Source organism: Thermobia domestica, chromosome 2 (genome assembly GCF_964235325.1).
Source record: "Thermobia domestica chromosome 2, izTheDome1.hap1.1, whole genome shotgun sequence".
Classification (NCBI taxonomy): Eukaryota; Metazoa; Arthropoda; class Insecta; order Zygentoma; family Lepismatidae; genus Thermobia; species Thermobia domestica.
The window spans coordinates 241956517-241976465 of record NC_137455.1 but is presented as its reverse complement, the minus strand read 5'-3'; the positions used below and the strand labels follow the sequence as shown (position 1 = coordinate 241976465).

Below are 19949 nucleotides of genomic sequence, written 5' to 3'. Positions count from 1 at the left end.
GGCGGAAGAAATGTAGCAACAGCGCCTTCCATTTACTCAGTACTGCAATCTAAGAGTGAGACGCTCTAGAGCAAAAGTTTGAAAATTTACCGGGAAGAAATGAACAATTTGCTAGTTTGTGTGCTTTCTAATATCAGGACCTTGGAAGAGAAAGGAAGGACACGAAAAATCTATTTTTTTCCTCGCAATCGACAGGCCTGGACAACACACATTTACCGCGTTTTGCCCTGGTTCATCCTTAGTTTTCTCACAGTTTCAAGATAAACAAAGCTTCGCCCATGCTATCTTAATGTATGTACTTACAGAACTTTCAACTTGATTTCCCACCACCCCGATTTCAGGATTCGCCGTTTCTGTTGCAAGATCCTGATATGTAAGAAGAGCGGAACATGTGTTTATTTCTCTTTATATATAAATAAAAAAAAAATGAAATCTTTAAGTTTTACGTCCCACGGATATGCCGGTTAGGCTAAAGGAGACTGTGATTATGAGTGATGAATGAAATGGTGAAATGAAGAAAGTGGGAGGAAACGGGAGAACCCCGAGGAAACCCACGCACACGGTGTTTGTCCACCACAAAGTTCACTTGGCGGGGGCTGGGATCGAACCTGAGACCCCAAGCACCAGAGGTGAACGCTCTACCACTGAGCCTATATATAAATGAATATAATCGTAGAACTATTAGGCAAGCGGAGGGAACTACCTCGCGCAAGGTTACCGCATGGTTGAATTGTGGGAAAGTAATGAGATTTGTATTTTGAACATGGCTGTGGGTGTACAGAGACGCTCCAGTTAATATCCTTACGCAGAGACGAGAACTTACACTTTTATTAATTTTAACAAAATGGGTCCAAACATCTCTAACTCGTACCTGTTATTATGCTTCATGTTGAAAATCAGATGGATGACCAACTTCGGAACAAATGCCCGTTGAAATATTAAAAGATTGATCGTCCCAAGAGCTTTTTCACACCAACATAAATCCGTATCTTTTTTGTTGATCTGGTGTAATTTTGTTGGGAGTTAGTGTATGAAGAAACATGAGAAGTAGAAGAACAGATTTGTGTCATGACCATTTTTCTTTAATGTTGCAATCGGTTTGTCGTTTATTTCCCTTAGTTCCCAGTAATGCTTTCCTGGACCATGTCTAATTTTGTTTTTCCAGGTTTCTGTTTTCCTATCTTGTTTTCTTTTACTAAAAAGTTGTGAAAAGGCAGTTTTATATTCTTTATTCTTGATGCCATAGCTTTTCTTGAAAATTAATCCACATATTCGTTATATTTTATGTCAACACATCTTGTATCTTCACTCTTCCCCCAATTCCCATAAAAAAAAAAATAAAAAATAGCCTACACACCCGATAGGAAACTCCTTCACAATACATACTCAATACTATCACTCAGTGTTGAATACCTCTGATAGGCTAGATGGGCTTCAGAAATGTTTTTTTTACGCAAAAAATGGCTAGATTTTGAACTGCTAGCCTATAACCTACATTGTAGCTTTTAAACCCCCTTTTTGTGTGTAGAATTATAAGTGAGTTACAGTACAATTTGAAATGTTGACATGGGCGTTGGAACCGGGTGTAGCTGCCCCCCCTGAAACTTTCATGGAGGGCAAGATACTCGTTTTGCCCCTCCACTTTCAGATAGTAAAAACATGATACAAAAGTAATTATATATATATTTTTTTTTATTTTTTTATTTTATTTTATTTTATTTTATTTTTTTTTTATTTTTTTTTTTTTTTTTGATAATGTGAAACAATTCTTTATTCCAGATTCATCTTTCTCCTTGAGGCATAAGACCGGGCGTTTTTTTCTGATCCTAAGTTAGACAGAAATATTTAGGAAAAAGATTTAAAAATTTAATTTATTTCCGTTGGTGTACATTCTCAAAACACTGTAAATTCTGTCTTCACTGTCTACACTTCAACACTATAAAGTTCTGAATGCACTGAACGGATAAAAAAGCTTACTTTAACTTGAGATAATTATAGAAGAAATTAATGTATGGATTGTGTTTATAGCCTATCCAACAACAGTAGTGTAGTTCCGTCATTAGTTGCTACTCTTCAAATAAGCATTCTTCAGAATCAACACCAGCAATAGCGTAAAAATTCTTGTCAGATTTAAGAAGCTTAATGCTCGAAGACTATGTAACTCTACTATTTCAAGTGCTAAATTCAAACTTCCGTACTAGTGGAAGTGTCGATGTACAGCACACTGGTCCAGAATCAAATTCTAGGTGAGCAAAAACGAAAAATAAAAATGCAATTCTTAGGCGCAATTTGTGCTAGAAGTGTTTCTTTGTTATATACCTGAATAATTCTGTACATTTATAAGTTTTCTTATCTTCGCCGGATGGCGCCACTGTTGCTGAAAGAAAGAGCAATGGATGACGCGTTCGCTTAGTCATGATTTTCATAGTTGTGGCTGTGGCTTGTCGTTTACGAGTCGAATGTAAGCTTTTTGCGATTTTCTTTAGTTAATAAGTTCCTAAAGCTTATAATTTATGTAATCAGTTTGCTTTTTTGTCAAGTTGCTTTAAAGGGTGGCAGAGTGATGTAAAGATAGAGTTTTTTTGTGTACATTTCGTAATTATTAGACTGATAAAAAAAAAAGTGCCTATTACTGACAAAAGGTTTCGACCTTTTCATATTGTTTTGTCGTGCAGTGAAGTGGGTTTCGTTGCCGCCGTGCGCCGCCGGTGTCAGATAAACGGACATAATGCAGCCTAAAGGTGAAAACCGTTGAGCAAAATGATATATAATCGACTTTGTATGATTATTGTTTAAAACTGTGTGACATTTTTTTTTTTTTTTCATGGAAGAAGTTATTACTTTTAAGTAGAGATGCAAGGGCTAGGAAAAAAAACCGGCTTTTTTGGAAAAAAAAACGTTTTTCTCTGCTTCGCTTTTTTGCTTGGGAAATTTTGGGCTTTTTTGAAAATTCTGCTTTAAATTGATAAACCAGATTTTGTTTCACTTCTCTACAACACAAAAAGTCATTTAATTAGTGGTTGATGCCGATAATAATATAAAACCTCGAAAATAAACCATGAATTTCGAAAAGATATTTCAAACAGTTTTACTTCTCAACATATTTACATTATGAATTCCAAAGGATTAACCAATGTATATAGTAAGATTTTTTTTAACCTCCTACATACAAAAGTAAGCAGGGTTGGCAAGAGCCATGGTTGTTTTTGAAAATGCCAAAAACCCGTTTTTTGGGGGGAGTTTAAACTAGGCTGTTTTGGTTTAAACCAGGTGTTTTTGGGTTTAGATATTTTGCTTTATGTATTTATATTACATATTGACAGAAATAAGTTTGTTTCGCCTTGGTGTTATTATGCAACAACGGGGTTATGCTGGAAGAGGTCACGTAAGCTTAAAGAAGTCCGGTCAGTAAATTTCTTAAATTGAGAAACTCCCGCCCTAGCCATCGGGAAAATCCCGTCATTATTCTAAATGTAAAACAATAACGGAAAAAATCCTATTATTGCTTTGCATGTAAAATTTAAAGGTCAACGTATCATAATCAGTACGCTAAAACTGAGGTACTAAATTACAAATTTAGTGCGTACATATAATTGAAAATACAATCCAAGCTAATGTTGGAAACTACGTAGGCAATCGATAAATTTTGTCAATTTATATCAGTATATTTAAGCAACCTTGGCTTCTTTATAAAACAACAGGCATTCAGGCATGCAGAAATATACAATTTAGTTTCGTTTCGTATGTTCAGGCTTAACATCCTTACGTAATACCGAGGTTATCAAGGAGAAGACTTTCGCTTAAAGTGACATCCGAACCGCTACTTTGTTTACGCATGAAAGAAGGGTTGTGGTTCGACTGAGAATTGAACATGGGACACCTTGATTAAAAGGTGAAAAGGAAATAAAACTAATGCAGATGGTTTGATGTATGGAAACGTCACCATGAAGTTCACACGATTCGCATTTTTCGTACCTTTTATTTTTTTTTCGATTTAAACCAGTTGTTTATTTAAAAAAGGAAGAAAAACAGCTGGTGTAAACCAGCCAACCCTAAAAGTAAATACTTCTTTTAAAAAAATACTCAAATAAGTAGCAAAATTCTATGTAGTATTTTTACTTTAAAATATTCAATACCCTCTTTTTGGAACAAAATAAAATTAAAATAAAACATAAGAAAAATACTTAGATTTATATGATACACTTAAAGGCTGTACACCTAGAGCTTTTGGTTTTGTATATTCTTGAAATTCTACAGTCTTATATAAGCACCATCACGGTTTATTCAGTCCTCAAGTTTTCTGTATTTTTAACAAGAGGGATTGAACATGAAGGGTGTGAGATAAGAACATAACCCATAATTTTACTATTTTAAGAAATTAGAAATTTTCTGCTGCACAATCCATTTTGAAAGTCGGAAAGCTGATTTTTCACATAAGTCTATACATGAGGGATTAAACGAAGCGGTATGCGTTGCTGCCTATCTGATGCTGCGTAACTCAGCAATTGAAAATTTGTTAGTTACCATGTTCTTGGCTCACACCCTTCATATCATTATGGAACTCTCCCCACCGCACCAACACACACACAAAAAAGGACTACGGAATATATTTAAGTTAAGATAAATACAACTGCACAACAAACATGATTGACTGGAGCTTTTGCGCTTCTATCGAGAAGTCCGGAATTCAACCCAGCATTCGACCATTCTGACAAAACTTTTCATCATTCCATCTATGAAGTAGAAATAGTGCGTGTACTGTGAGTTGGCTGACTTCATTTCTTATTGTTTTTAAATCGTTATTATTACTAATTACCTGCAGTGACGGTTTTGCGAGGGTTAGGGGGGGAGGCGGTCTTTCGGACTGAAACCTGTTCCCCAAAATTACGGAATGTCTAAAACAAACGAAATATCTATTAGTTATGCCTTTACTCATAAACTTTAAGCTGCCGTCAAATAAAAATTACGAATGTTTAGAAAAACTAAACATTAGTAAGAAAAAAACCCTCCCAAAATACTTTTCTAAATCCGCCACTGATTCTCAGTATAAAATGATCTTCAAGGTTGTATCTGGAAGATTATCGCCAAATATATAAACGAAACGAAATACAGTATTAGTTATGCCTGTACTCATAAACTTCAAGCTCCTCCCATATAAAATTAGGAGATTTTAGAAAATGAAACAATCAGAGAAACCCGTCCCAAAGTACGTTTCTAAATCCGCTACTGATTATTTGTATAAATTAGTATTCAATGTTGTATCCGGAAAATTATTGCTAAACCGTTGCACAGCTACAGTATAACAGAAATGTGGAAGTACGGTTAGACGCATATATATTGAAAAAACGTTCGCTTTGACAGATATACAGAAAAACGTAAGTTTAACTTCTGCGTTAGAAGCTAGAGTACTAAGCTCTTAGAAATGAAACAGACGACAAACTGAAATGATATCGAGAAGAAAAAATATCGATAACTCAAAAGTTAAAATAAAGTTAAATAGCCTCTAAAATTGCCCTCAAATACTACATTCTTCATGTTAGCTTTAATTCGTAAAACATGTGCTCCATCCATCTTGATGATGAATTTTAGAGCGAAATATGGTATTTAGGTCATGGAATTCTTATCTAAGTATAGAATATACTATAAGAAAGCTATTTAGATAGAAAAATCATGAAAATGAAAAAAGTCAAAATTTCCAAAATTCTCGTTTTTTTCCCAAAAAAAAGCTGGCTGTTTATGTGAAAAAACCATCGATTCAAAAAAGCCGGCTTTTTTGCATCTCTACTTTTAAGACTCTTTTTGAACAGTGGAGGAACCAAACTAATCCATAGGGGCCTGCTACAAGAGCCACAAGGGATTATCTCGTCGCCTATATACAAAATTTGAACAAAGGTGTAATCGACGAAGAACTTTTAACTTCAAAGGTAGCTAACTTTTGTGCGACACTACACAAATATTGGAAATCAGCAGATCACAGCAGAAACAAATTTTAGTGAAACACTCGGAGTGGCTAGAAACAAAATTCGAGATAAAACCGAACGTTGCAGCGTGTCCTGGAAGACCTTCAAAGAGTTTCGAGGAAAGTAGTGAGCGCTCGAAAAGGCAAAAAATACAAAAATTGAAAGGTGGTGTGTCAGTGGAAGAGGCGACTACCCTGTCAATGTCTTATCTACGAGACGAGGGAAAGCGAGCAGCCGCTGATTTGTTAAAAGATGTGTTGCAAGGTTCGCCTACGAGACCTATAAAAATCAGAAAAGCATACAAACAAAGCATGGATAGGTCAACCGAAGTGGCTCAATTCACAGATGATCAAGCCCTGGCATTGGTGATGGATGGTAAGTTGTCAAAGCATAGCTACATCCCATTAGAAATGGGTCCATAGAACATAATTTGAAAAACTTTTACCCTCCGTACAACAAAATAGTGGAAGCAAAAAATTGCTGCTTCCCGGAAGGGATTGAAGTGAGTCTAGGAGCAGCCAGAATTCCTCTTCGAAAGTTATTAGATCACACTGCCGTAAGGCTTATAAAAATAGCAGACTAGACAACAGTGGAAGAGCTCCCACATTTAGAATTAAAGAAAGTGGTATTAACTGTAAAATATGGCTGCGACGGTAGCTCAGGACACAGCAAATACATGTATGTACCTCCAAAAAATGTACATTCTAATGAACTCCCGCCAGACGATAAAGACAAACCTCTGACAGCCGACACGATGGGACAAAAGGAGAAAGGAAAAGGGAGAGAAAACGACCACATGCACCAGAAGAAACTCCAGATGCAGCACAAGACCAAGATGAAGCACTGGATATCGACGACGAACATGAAGAAGGTGACTCTAAAACTTCAAGTCAGCAAAGTGGAAATCTGCTTTTATTTTCTACGGTTCCTTTAAAACTTAAGGGTACTTTAAGTAATGAAGAAAAGGAGGTCATCTGGATTAATGATAGGCCATCGTCAACAAAGTTGTGCCGTCCTATAAAATTTATATGTGTTAAAGAAACTGCCGAAGTAATTAAAACCAAGTGAATCAAATGAAAGCAGAAGTAAATGATCTGTTTCCTTTTCAAGTGTATGTAGAATTCCAAAGTAATCCTATTTTAGTTGAATATAAGGTCCTTTTCACTATGATAGACGGAAAAATTATAAATACATTGACAAACACTGGGAGTCAAATATGTTATATTTGTAAATGCACACCGAAAGAGATGAATGATTTACAAAATTTAAAAATGTTTAATATTAATCCTGAAACCTTAGAGTAAAAAGAAATTCAGACCCGGTTCCGGAATGAAACAGACCTACACATGGCAGGAAAAGTCGGGACTTCTAATACCGGCAACGTTGCCCGACGTTTTTTTCATAATGCTGAATAGTCTTCAGATATAAAAGGATTTGATGAAGACTTGATTCGAAAATTTGGAAACATAATGATTGCAATTTCAAGTGGAAAGGTTATCAATGGAGAAGCCTTCGCTAAATATACAGAGGAAACGACAGAGATTTGACAGTCTATACGGGTGGCATAGAATGCCGTTAACGTTCACAAGATTTTAATGCACAGAGCAGAAGTTATTAAAAACGCCATCTTTCCGATAGGCATGTTATCGGAAGAAGCTCAGGAGTCTTGCAATAAAAAATACAAACAGTTTCGTATGCATCATACTCGAAAAGATTCATGCATGCATACCACGACAGATTTAGTTCATCGGTTACTCGCGGATTCGGATCCAGTAATAACCACCCTTAGGAGAACAACAAGAAATAAGCGTACAACACTACCGGAGGAGGTAAAAGCTCTGCTATTGTTCCCGAAAGAGTCAGACACGAGAACAGGAGATAGCAGTGAGGGTGAAGAACTATGAACAATCCGAGGACGAAGAAAGTATTTTGGACGGCTGAATAGACGATGATTTATGTGATATATTTTTTCTTAGTTAAAATTTTTTGTGATCTTTATTATCTCATTTTAGAATAAATTATCTTACTTCAAGTTGTTCGTTTACTTTCTAAAACTTATTGTTGCAGTTTTCAGTAACATTTATTTATTTTCAATAACCTTAACTCATATTCATTGAACCATATAGTTAATTTTACGAATATGTCCGCCATCTTGGATTTTAAACAAATAAAAATTATCAGATTTGAAATCAGCTACCCCCCCCCCCCCCGACACACACTCTTGAGCGATAGAAGGAAATGTTTCAATTGTCCGCCATCGTGATTTTTTAACAAAACTTTATCAGATTTGAAATCACCGACACTGAAAACCTCTCTGTAGCATTTTTTAGCCACCAGCTATTTGAAATTAATTTTGGCCACCTAGAATTTTGATTCTGGACCAGTGTGTAGGTAAAGAAGGCTACATTTTCGGGGAAAACACGTCGTGAAAGAAGTGCTCGGGAAATTCCCGCAATTGAATGCACACAGCATCGGAAGTGAATACTATTTATTTTAAGCTGAAAGATATTTAATTTCGTTTAAGGCAGTTTGAAACACTTACTTTATAAAATGTGAATTATCTCTTCGTTAATTGTTTCAAATTCATTTTCAGGAAAGAACCGTCTTGCTAGTGCTAGAGAAATTCCCGTAATTGAACGCGCAAAGTATCGGAAGTGAACTTCTAAAACAAAGCCATTTATTTTACGCTGTAAAATACTTGCCATGAATGATATCTTTGTTTTAAATTAATATATTTGGTATTCATATTCGGCGAACGTTACTAAGGCTCCTGGGGTAACCTGATCTACACTTCGTTTGTCTGTCTGTACCGCACACACATTACAGGGTACAACTTTTGGTCTTAAATTTTCAGGGTACAGCCACGAGACACACTAAATTTCCTGTATAGATTTTGGCGGCATACCAACGTAAAATTTCAAAATGTCAGCATTTTTTTTTTCAAAATAGCGGTCCATCTACAAGGTGCAATTTTGAGTCTTTCCAATAGAAATTTTTAGAGTAGAAACACGAGACACACTAAATTAGCTGTATATATATTTTGGCGGCCATTTTTCAAAACAGTAGTGAACATAATATTGTTGCTAGTTGCGACAATGACAATCTTGAAATATAAATCAGATTTGAACACTTTTACCCCAAATACTTTGAAATATTTCGAAAAAAACCAGTTAAACCCGAAAAAAAAACAATTAAACCCGAAAAAACCCATTTGGGTTGGGCTTTTTCAAAAATACCCGGGTTATTTCAAACCCTGTCACAAACTGACACTTCTTAAAATTTAAAGCAAAATTTCCAAATTCTAGAATTTTGAAAAGTTTCTCCAAATGTTCAAAATGTTCAGTGAGATTCGAACTAAAACAACAAATCATCAAGGCATACTACAACAAAATTTCGAGTGTCTAATCCAAAATAAGAATTCGTGACATTTTGAAAAATACTAGGACTAGATTTAAGTCCCATCGGTAGAACGCATAAAACATATTGCCTTCCTAGATAAATGAAACTAGTACATGGAAAGGAATCAGGATGAAGCTTAACACCGTAATAGCCCATGGTGGGATCCATAGAGCTAAATAATTTTTGCTCCAGAAATCCGAGAAAGTATTTCATTTATTGGTTCACATTTTATAGGCTTAGGATATTCGCAAAATAAATGTTTATATTTTAATAGCAAATTTTGTAGTTTCATTTTTGTATCTATATCCAAATCATTACGGTTAATTATGTATTCTTGAATTTCTATTTCCGAAATTTCACCAAAATTATTCTTCTGTTCCCCAGAAGAATTCCGACTCGATTCACTTAAAGTCCGGTCGTTCTCTACGTGAATTTTTTTTATTGTTATTATTATTAGTTTCTTATTACAACTGTCCAAATTGACTTGAGTCAACTTGTCGCTCTTTTACAAAATGTTTATTCTTATGTTAGATAAGGCCAGCAGAAAAGAAATTTTATAAATCAAGTTTCTAAACCCCTCTTTTATCGCATATATGTAATCCTTTACATCCTACGTTATTTATAAAACATCACAATCATAACTCAAACTAATAGAACCACAACGGAAAAAAAATCCATGTCTACAATTTCAATTGTAGGAGGAGCTAATACAGGCGGTGAGATTTTTTCCTGTCTAATCCTACGAAGTGCTTCTAGCCACTTCCAGCAATATTTTTCAGTCAACATACGTCTTCAACCATGGCTAGAACAATTTCCTGTCAACTGTAGAAATACCTTCGATTTATTTACATTAACATCTATATTCAGTATCCGGTTAGGTTTCCCTATCTCTTTTCTTCTTTTGCGAAATCTACTTATTCTTTTGTCACCAATACAGAAGGAAATATCAACGTCATCACTTAGTATGTGAGGCTTTACAGTATCTACTATACGAAAATTCGCTACTTTATCACATGGATCTTTTTCATAATAGACATACATGGAAGAGCGGTTGTTAACATCATCGCGCATCAGTCGGGGTTCGTTTAACAAATATTTATTAACACTTATATTATATATACTACTACAAAGTAAATCTAAACCTACTTCTACATCATAGTTATAATCAGCCTCATCATTTAAATTATCATTAACAACATTTGTATGAGACCTAAGCTCAGGCGCTCCTAACGCAGCCATGTCATTTTGTAAACTATTATCTATTTCATCTGAGACACCACAGAAATTATTATTTACTAATTGTGTATCTGTGTGTCCAATACTGTTAGTTACACGTGACCCCATAGCTCTTATTTCTGGTTTACCAGTAGCGAGTTCAGTTACAACTTCATTCTCAGGTGTTAATATTGATGACGTTAACGATGACATTTCATAAGAGTTCTCCGTTCGGAAGACTAACATATTAGATGATAATTCATTCTTAAACGCTTTCACATCAGAGATTATTCTGACCAAATAACTCATCCATAGTATTAACTATGAGCTGTTGACATGGAACACAAACCCAACATGAGTGTATTTCGATACTTCTTTCAACTCCGGGCTGAGATGGTTTCAAACATTCAAAGTGAACTTCCATTCTACAATTCTCTCATGTCATCGTCTTCATATGGAAATGGATTTTGGCTTGGATCGCCAATTTTATTACAGTCGTTTTCATTCGTCATGTCTTAGCACCAAAATAAATAGAATCCTGGCTGAATTAAGCCGATTTTGAGACGCTCATTTTACGTCATAAAAGAAAATAAAACCATACTGGGTAAGTCCTGGGTTGGAGACGCCAATTTCGTAACAGCTTAAATTTCATAAACCGAGGAAGAAAGAAATTTTGACAAATTGTAGCCAACTACAAAAATAATAATAATAAATAAATAAAAATAAAATAAAATAATAATAATTTCTAATTTACATACGCAACGGAATTTAAAAGTTAATCTCAGGTTCTTGCTAAAGTAGTAGACCAACGATGACACCTTAGTCAAGGTTTCACCTAGCATACGTTCGTCACTAATTTACAATATATATATATATATATATATATATTATCTCTGTAATTAAATTCTAGTAGAACTTTCTCAACTCAAACCATTAATTCAATTTAGAATTATTATTTATTGTTTCAGATTCAGCATCAAATTACAATTTAGAAGCGTAAAAAACAATTAATCATGCTTTTCCTGATAAATTGTTTTTTTCAAATGTCTTGACTTTGCAATATTTCAATTTTACATTTTATCATTCCATAATGTAAACGTATTATTATTATTATAGCAATTATTTATATTATCAATAAATTTCCAATATACGTTATTTGACTTTCCTACTTATTTCCAACATATATTTACTAAGTATATCTTCGTAGCTTCCCGGTACAAAGAAAAAGAAAGGATAAACACGGAGATGACACGTACATATTGTAAGTAGCCTTCTTCGGAAGATCAAGTAGGTTACTCTTCACTAAACTATATTCACAATTGTACATTTCATATATTAACGATCATTGTAATTATAAATTGATCCATCAACCTTTCATTAAGAAACAGGAAAAGCTCAAGAGATAAAATAAAATAAAATTGTCAATGCTCCGTGCAATCCTGTTACATCCTACTTATGTGTCCCAATTACTTACTACATTATAATTTCATTTTAAAATGTAAATTTATACCTATAACGTATCCTTAACTTGGCCTATATACTTAGCCATGGGATAACACTTCCAACACAACAATTATTACAATAATTACTACTACTAATGAACATGCAATATATACAGATATGAAGGAAGAAAGAAAGAAAAACCTACGATATGAGTTAGCACTTTTCCTGATTATAATCCAGACATAATATTTTTATTCCATGGATCAATATAATGAACACTAATTAATGAAGAGTGACAAGTTGACCTGAACTAACCTTTCAAATTACGAACTTCCATGAATTAAGTCAAATCACTATAAAACCGGAAAACATTGTTCTGAGACTTATTTTACAGTTGTACCGGATAATCAAGATGTTGCATTGTGCTAGAAGTTACATATTAAATTTTGGTACTAGTATTAGCGGAAATTTTACGGCGAAACTATGAGATGCGTGACGCAATACAATGTCCTATTTGCATATGTTCGTCATGCTATTCTTAAGTGGTGATATAAAAAAAAATTGTAAATAGTTAATATTTATCAATGTTTTGTAGTTCACCACACAAATGGTGCCATAGATTTTGTCATCAGTCTGAATGGTTCGATAAGAAGAAAAATGAATCTTGTTTTACCTTAGTATAAGTTGTTTACCGCATCCGGACTCCTCTGGCTCTCACCTCTTCAGATGAATGTAGGGGTACGATCCAAAACGGGTCCTGATATGACAGACAACAATTTAATCATCCGCTCCGATCTTCACGGCGAAGCTATGGATGACTATTTATTGTGACGCTGATCCAAAAATGTTAAAACTTAAATTTTGATTTCAGAGCCTCCAAATTTTCAGTCCAAATAAACGCAGGTTGTGCCGAGAGATAAATTTTGAAGTCGTTTCACCTAATACAGTGTTTTGTGCTGGTTAAAATTTTAATATTTTGTGGAGGGCTCTGAATGCGTCACATTACTTCACACCAACAAATAAGATAGTGTGTCATTCAATACCTGGCCACTACACACCCCAGGCTAAACACAACATCCCATATTACCAACTGAAAATTTTTACAATAATTACTCTCTTAAATTTTAAAACCTAACACATTAGTAACGAATACGAAACATTCAACTATTTTAATAATTTCCCAAACTAAGAATGAAATATTTGTATATTGCTCTTACTTCTGTCAGCCATTTCCGTATGGAATCATCCAACCATACACGCACACCTCACCTCCTACTAACTCTAAAATTCGCCATCTTGGAAACTACTCAACTTGACATGCAACAAATGAATGACGCCACGCGACACTAAGTGTAGTCGTTGCAGCGTTGAGTTTAAATAAATAACATGGTTTTTGCAAAAGTTATAATTATATTAATAATATGAGTGAATGATAAGTTTTATGCCGAAATCCCGGGTTTGATATAGATTTTGATATCGATTTAAAATATTAATCACATTCGTACTTAATCCTGATTCAAACGTAGCATTACTTTTAATTATAGTGTGCAGATATAGTACCAACATCACTAATTAAATGTTTTCCTATATCATTATTAACGTATCATAATTGAACATTACAATAACATTCACGAACAAATCAAGTTAAATAAGTAATAAAAATGAACGGCACGACTTCACAAAAAAGGGACCATTCGAACAAACAACGGAAACATAATAATGATAATCACAATGCACGTTACCGGTATGATACATTACATATGTCGAGAGCAGAACCCAACTGAACCCTGCGGGGCTTCTGACTGGTTTCTACTACTACCACTATGGATCCATATAGTAAAATTACACTAAACTTACAACAAAGAACAAGTATAATATAGATCTATGTGGACCAGTGGTGATTTCAGGAATTGGCCGGGGGGGAACCTTTTCGCGAGAACAATGAAATTCCCTCGGGACATACATCGTCATGCTCAACGTGTATTCCCAGTATTTTCGTTACTAATACATTTTATATATAGTATATTGAAATTCGCCACCACTAAAAAATAAATAAATGAAAAAAAAAAAAACTTCTGGAATCCATTGATGGGGAAAATTGATTCAACAGTTATACATATTTCATCGTGAAAATGTTATTCTAATGTCTTTCAAATCCTTTTCTCTGCTGACGTTTGCCTACAATTCCCCGTTAGCATATAGGTGAAGCTGAGGAGCGCTACCATTTACCCTTTCCACTTATGATATAACGACTTCTGCATTCTTAGTTTCTCATATGGCCAGCAGCTACGCACATTTATAATATGCTTGCAAACTTACATAAATACAATAAGTGCAAAAACCTCGCACGAATGTGTGCTAAATCGCCAACAAAACCTAAGTTTGTATCTATTCCGATTCGAAGCAGGGCACAATTTGAGGGATAGCTCGTGATTTTTTTCCGCGAAAGCAGGCACAATAGAGATGGTGGTGTGTACATAAGGAAAGACCAGTGTGGAAAACATGAACCTCCTGTTTTCGGTGATATTTCTCAAAATATATTCGTTACTCATGTAGGTAATATGTGATTATAGAAACAGCTTTAAAATATATGGTTCGTAATTATGCAATTATATTATATGCTATTATGCACATAATACAAAACTAGCTTGCAGTGATCACCTATTACAGCTTGGTACGTATTTTTTTGCACTAATTTGTTCATTACTCGAGCAGATGGTACTACCAAATTTTTAAACTTTTTTACATTTTCAGGTTAGGTTAGAGCTTTCCTTTAGCAGAGTATGCACTAAATGAAGAACTCCATTACTACTTGCGGATTGACTTCAGGATGGCTCAGTATCATATAAATAAAGGGTAGACGTATAGCATAAAAACTACTGTGTTTAAAACATGAAGGAACTTGTGCTAGGTGCCCACTAAAAAGCACAAATACTAGCTGAGTTAAAGTAGAAGCGCAGTAGGGAGGCCCGAACGATAGCGAGCGGTTGCGTCCATAGCGAGCATGCGCGTCAGCGACGGGATATACACATAAACGAGGACAGTGGAAGAGCACACTTAGACATACAATAATTTCTTTATCACTAACAATTCATTTCGATATGCTGTGATAGACTTATATTCACACTTTCATTCCTTCATGAAAAATAACACTGTTCAACAACGAAAATGTAAATTGAACAAAATCAGCTAATTCTTATTGATTTTGTGGTGCTGATCACGAATTTGAAAGTTATTTTCGAATATTAGCTCTACTTTTCGTTTTACAGGCATGTCTAATAATAACGCTTTAAAAATAAATATATTCGCTTCGTTTGGGGTAAAATTTTACACTGATCCGGCAACACTGGAGAAACTATATGAACGCTTGGTTTCATTGTGTTCCTTATCTCAGTAGTGTTCTGCTATTGTTAGAATAGACAGGTTTAGTGCAGTTATCAGCGTTTTGGGTGTGACGTTTGTGTAGTGCAGGACATAAAAATACAACTACAAGTACGCAAAAATACTGGTATTTCGAATGTATATTTTTAAATATGTTCGGAACTATTTCAAGTGACATTTTGAGGATTTCAATAAACAAAAATGCCGCGAAATTGTGTAAACAGTGCGGACAGCTTCTGCTACGTGTGTGGGGAAGTGACATTTTCCTCACAAAAGCAGACTATAACACCACTAATAAGAAAAGCCTATCAATATTACTTTGGTTGTAAACTTGGAGAGCAAGATAAATCTTGGGCACCCCACATTGTGTGTAACACTTGTGCCAGCAATCTAAGAAATTGGATTAATGGGAAGGGGCGCTCAATGCCTTTTGCAGTGCCCATGATTTGGAGGGAGCCAAGCGACCACATCAGAGACTGTTATTTTTGTATGGTTCCTTCCGTCAAGAAGGGAATTTCCATGAAGAAGCGGGCCTTGATCTATCCTAACATTCCTTCTGCAATGCGCCCTGTTCCACATGGAGAAGGACTACCTGTTCCTGACCCACCTATAGAATACGATTCTTTTTTCTGATGATGATCAAGAAGTTGAAGCTCCTGAATCAAGTACTTCGAAGGAACCTACGTTTGTTGTAGAAGAACCTCCATGTGAACCACATAGACTTGTTCAAGAGGAACTAAGTGATCTAATCAGAGACTTGGACCTCTCGAAACGCAAAGCCGAAATTTTAGCGTCACGCTTAAAGCAACTGCAGGAAAAAGTGAATATTTCAGTGTATCGGAATAGGGAGAAGATGTTTACTTCATTTTTTACTATGGAAGACACTTGTGGCATGTACAGATGTAAATGGTCTTATGAGGGCACTTAAAATTAATTACGAACATACGGAGTGGAGGCTCTTTATAGATTCGTCTAAGGTGAGTTTAAAGGCAGTGCTTTTACATATTAGAAATGAACTTCCTTCAATTCCTGTAGGTTACGCAGTTCATATGAAGGAATCTTATGAAAACTTGAAACGTTTACTTCAAGCCATTAAATATTACGATTTTCAGTGGCTCATTTGTGGTGACCTTAAAGTAATAGCACTGTTGCTAGGTATGCAGTTAGGGTATACAAAGTATTGTTGCTTTATATGTGAATGGGACAGTAGAGATCGTGGATCTCATTACCGCAAAAGTGATTGGAGTACCAGAGAAACTCTTCAGCCGGGAGTGAAAAATGTGCAGCATGAACCACTGGTAGATCGTAACCGATTTTTGCTTCCCCCTCTACATATTAAATCAGGTCTTATGAAAAGTTTTGTTAAGAGCATGAACCAAGAGGATGAGGCCTATAAGTACCTAAGAGGACAATTCCCTCGATTAAGTGATGCCAAAGTTAAAGAGGGTGTTTTCATAGTGCCACAGATTAGGCAACTATTCAAAGATCACAAGTTTGACGAAATTCTCCAAGGTGAGGAGAAAGCTGCGTGGGAAAGCTTGAAAAGTGTTTGTTCACAGTTCTTGGGAAAACACCGAGCAACAAATTACAAACAACTGGTAGCAGAGTTGTTATTGTGCTACGAAAATCTTGGTTGCAATATGTCTCTGAAACTCCACTTTCTTCATCCACATTTAGACTTCTTTCTCGAAGATTGTGGAGCAGTAAGTGACGAACATGGTGAGCGTTTCCATCAAGATATTGCAGCCATGGAGAAGAGATATGAGGGAAAGTGGAGTTCTAACATAGAGTGATTCCATTTCAAATCGTTCAGGGTGGTCCACACGACTGTCTCAGATTTAGCTTATATTTTAAAATAAGAAACTACATACAAAATTATTAGACCCATATTTTTTCTTTTTGCTGAAAAAAAATTTTTGTTCGATATACAGCCTTCCAAAATGGCCGCCCTCCTCTTGGATTGCCTGAAATACTGAAAAACATGTCAAATTAAAACTGTTATTGTAGAGAAAAGAGTGTACTTAGCAGGGTGGATTGATTTAAATCAGTCTGATTTAAATCACGATTTAAATCACTTGATTTTTTAAATAAAAATCGTTGATTTAAATCAAATTCCGAAATAATTTAAAGTGAAAATAATTAAAGTCCCGTTTTTCTATTATTTCGATTATGGAAGATGATAATCATAATACAATGAGACTCAAATGTACAGTATGTACAGCATAGTATGAAAACAAGTGTCATGCAGAGGATGATTAGGGAAAATCCCGTTTTGAACGGGTAACAGGGCAATCCTGTTTTATTCTCTTCGTAACATAGGGTTTATATTGTAAATCGTTAACTGTTCCAACGGGGAAATCACCATCGACATTTAAGACTAAGATTATTTTGTGTGCGCGTCTATATATTTGTTCCCAGATAATAGGACGTATTTAGAAGTGTCCTATCCCGTCTCCGAAAATTTTTTAGATCTTATAACTTTAGGCAAAATTTATGTATTTCGTGCCACAAGCTAATTACAAATTCCTTAAAAATATGCCCCTGCCAAATATCAGTGACTTTTGTGGAAAAAAAGTGTCACTTTGATAAGCGTTGCTGTACTTTTTCCTTAACGCTTAACCTTTAAATTATATCACCTATTTTTAGGTGATACGATAAAATATTTATTATTCGATTAAAAAAGTACCAATAAAGCTTTTTATTTCGTTTTTCAGGACTGAAGGCATTGTAGAGCACGTTACATATGCTTTCACGCCTCTCTGCTTCGAGACATAGGATGTGATGACGTCATAAATTTTTTAAAAAGATTTTTGTTGTTCCTTTTTTTTTTGGGGGGGGGGGGGGCGGGCCTACACTTTGCATTCAGAAGACTGAAATTCTGCACACTCGTTCAGTGCACCCTTAATATTTTTCAGATCATTTCAAATCTCTGCGTGAAAACAGGGGGATCCAAGAGGGGCAAAAATGTTGAAAAAAAATGGATATTTTTAACAAAAAGTAGCTTTCTTCGCGATTTTCCCGCCTAAGATGGAGACATATGAATGGTACCATCTGAAAGGCTGATCTATTCTGAAGAGAATGATGTACGAACTATGATCTTAGGATAAATAGGGATGTCTCAGGAAACTGTTACCTGAGATCCTGTTTTATACGGGAATCTGGGATATTTGGGGATATTATTTTTTTGCGGGCTTACTTTTGCATCTAGAAGTTTGAAATTTTGGACACTCTAGCATTTTTCAGATTTGTTTCAGAGCTTTACCTTTAAATAGAGGCGATACAGAGAGGTAAAAAGTAAAAAGGGGGATATTTCTTAACAGAAAATCCCTTTTTTCGTGACTTTCCAGCTCCAGATAGCCTACACGATGGAGACATTTGAGTGATACCGTTTGAAACTGTTTTATTCTGATGGGAATAATGTACAAATCATGATTCTAGGATAAATAGGGATGTGCGAGGAAATTTTTATATTACATCCGGGTCATCTGGGGTATTGTGGGGATGTTCTTAGCTCATTGTTAAATATTTTTCCCGCCCTTACTATTCAAGATAGAAGTTTGAAATTTTGTACACCCTTAGTATTTCCCAGTTGATTTTGAGATGTGTGCGTTAACACAGGGGAGTCTAGAGGGGATCAAAATTTAAAAAAAAAAAAAAAATCAGAAAAAATCCCGACTTCTCTCAAAATTTTCCGCTTCAGGAACATGATAGGGAAAATGTGAATGTTACCGTTTTAAAGGCTGTTCTATTCTGATGAGAATGAGGTAAGGACCATGATCCTAGGATAAATAGGGATGAAGTTTAACTGAAAGTCTATAATTTACAAAAAAAAAAAAAAAAAAAAAGCCATATTTTAAAATTGTTAAGAAACTTTGTTTGGGATTGGTATAGATTAACGATTGGGGAATAATTCAAAATTCAACCCCAATGCTTTCACTTAAATGGCATAATTGGCATTTAATACTAATTCGTAATGCTTTTTCTTCAGTTCGCGAGTTGTATTATACGAGGAGAAAGATTTGATTTAAATCAAAAAACTCGATTTAAATCAAAAAAATCATCAAAAATGATTTTTTTTTTTTTTTAAAATCATGATTTTTTTCCACCCTGGTACTTAGTAACATAATCGCAATAGCAGGAAGAGTATAAAGTTATATGTTTCAGTGGAGGGCCAAAATTCGTCTATTGGTCCAATAGAAATCGCGCAATTCACTCGCAATGTTGCCAACTTTGATGAAATTTTTGCTAACTTCAAACATTTTTTTCTGTCCTCACGAGCAATATCAGCCCTCTGCTTCTTGCATCGAAATCTACTCCATAAGGTCCTTTGAAAATGTAAAGAACTTACGTTTCTGATTACTACATCCCAAGTTATACCATGATCAAAAGCTAAAAATTTCATTAAGACGCCATGTTTGGACGCCATTTTCTCAAAAACCCCACCTTTTAAAAATCTGAATTTTTTATATGTATTGGAGAAGTGCCTAAGTATTTAATATCCGTTAACCGTTCATGCGGCTGCAGCCCCTAACATTCGCAATTAATTATTGA

General features: G+C 35.0%; 1 protein-coding gene across 4 annotated transcripts in view; it reads right to left on the bottom strand.

Moving 5' to 3' along the window:
- Mfe2 (peroxisomal Multifunctional enzyme type 2) overlaps positions 1 to 19949 on the bottom strand; it is a 638089-nt gene that overhangs the window by 555016 nt on the left and 63124 nt on the right. The window contains exon 1 of one of the 4 annotated variants that reach the window (XM_081748536.1): positions 13235 to 13258. The exons of 2 other annotated variants lie outside the window; for them this stretch is intronic. The gene's annotated coding sequence lies outside the window, so the exon portion shown is untranslated. Of the gene's footprint in view, positions 1 to 12690; positions 12729 to 13234; positions 13259 to 19949 lie in introns of those variants that run through there. One more of the 4 variants, XM_081748537.1, reaches the window with a different exon arrangement.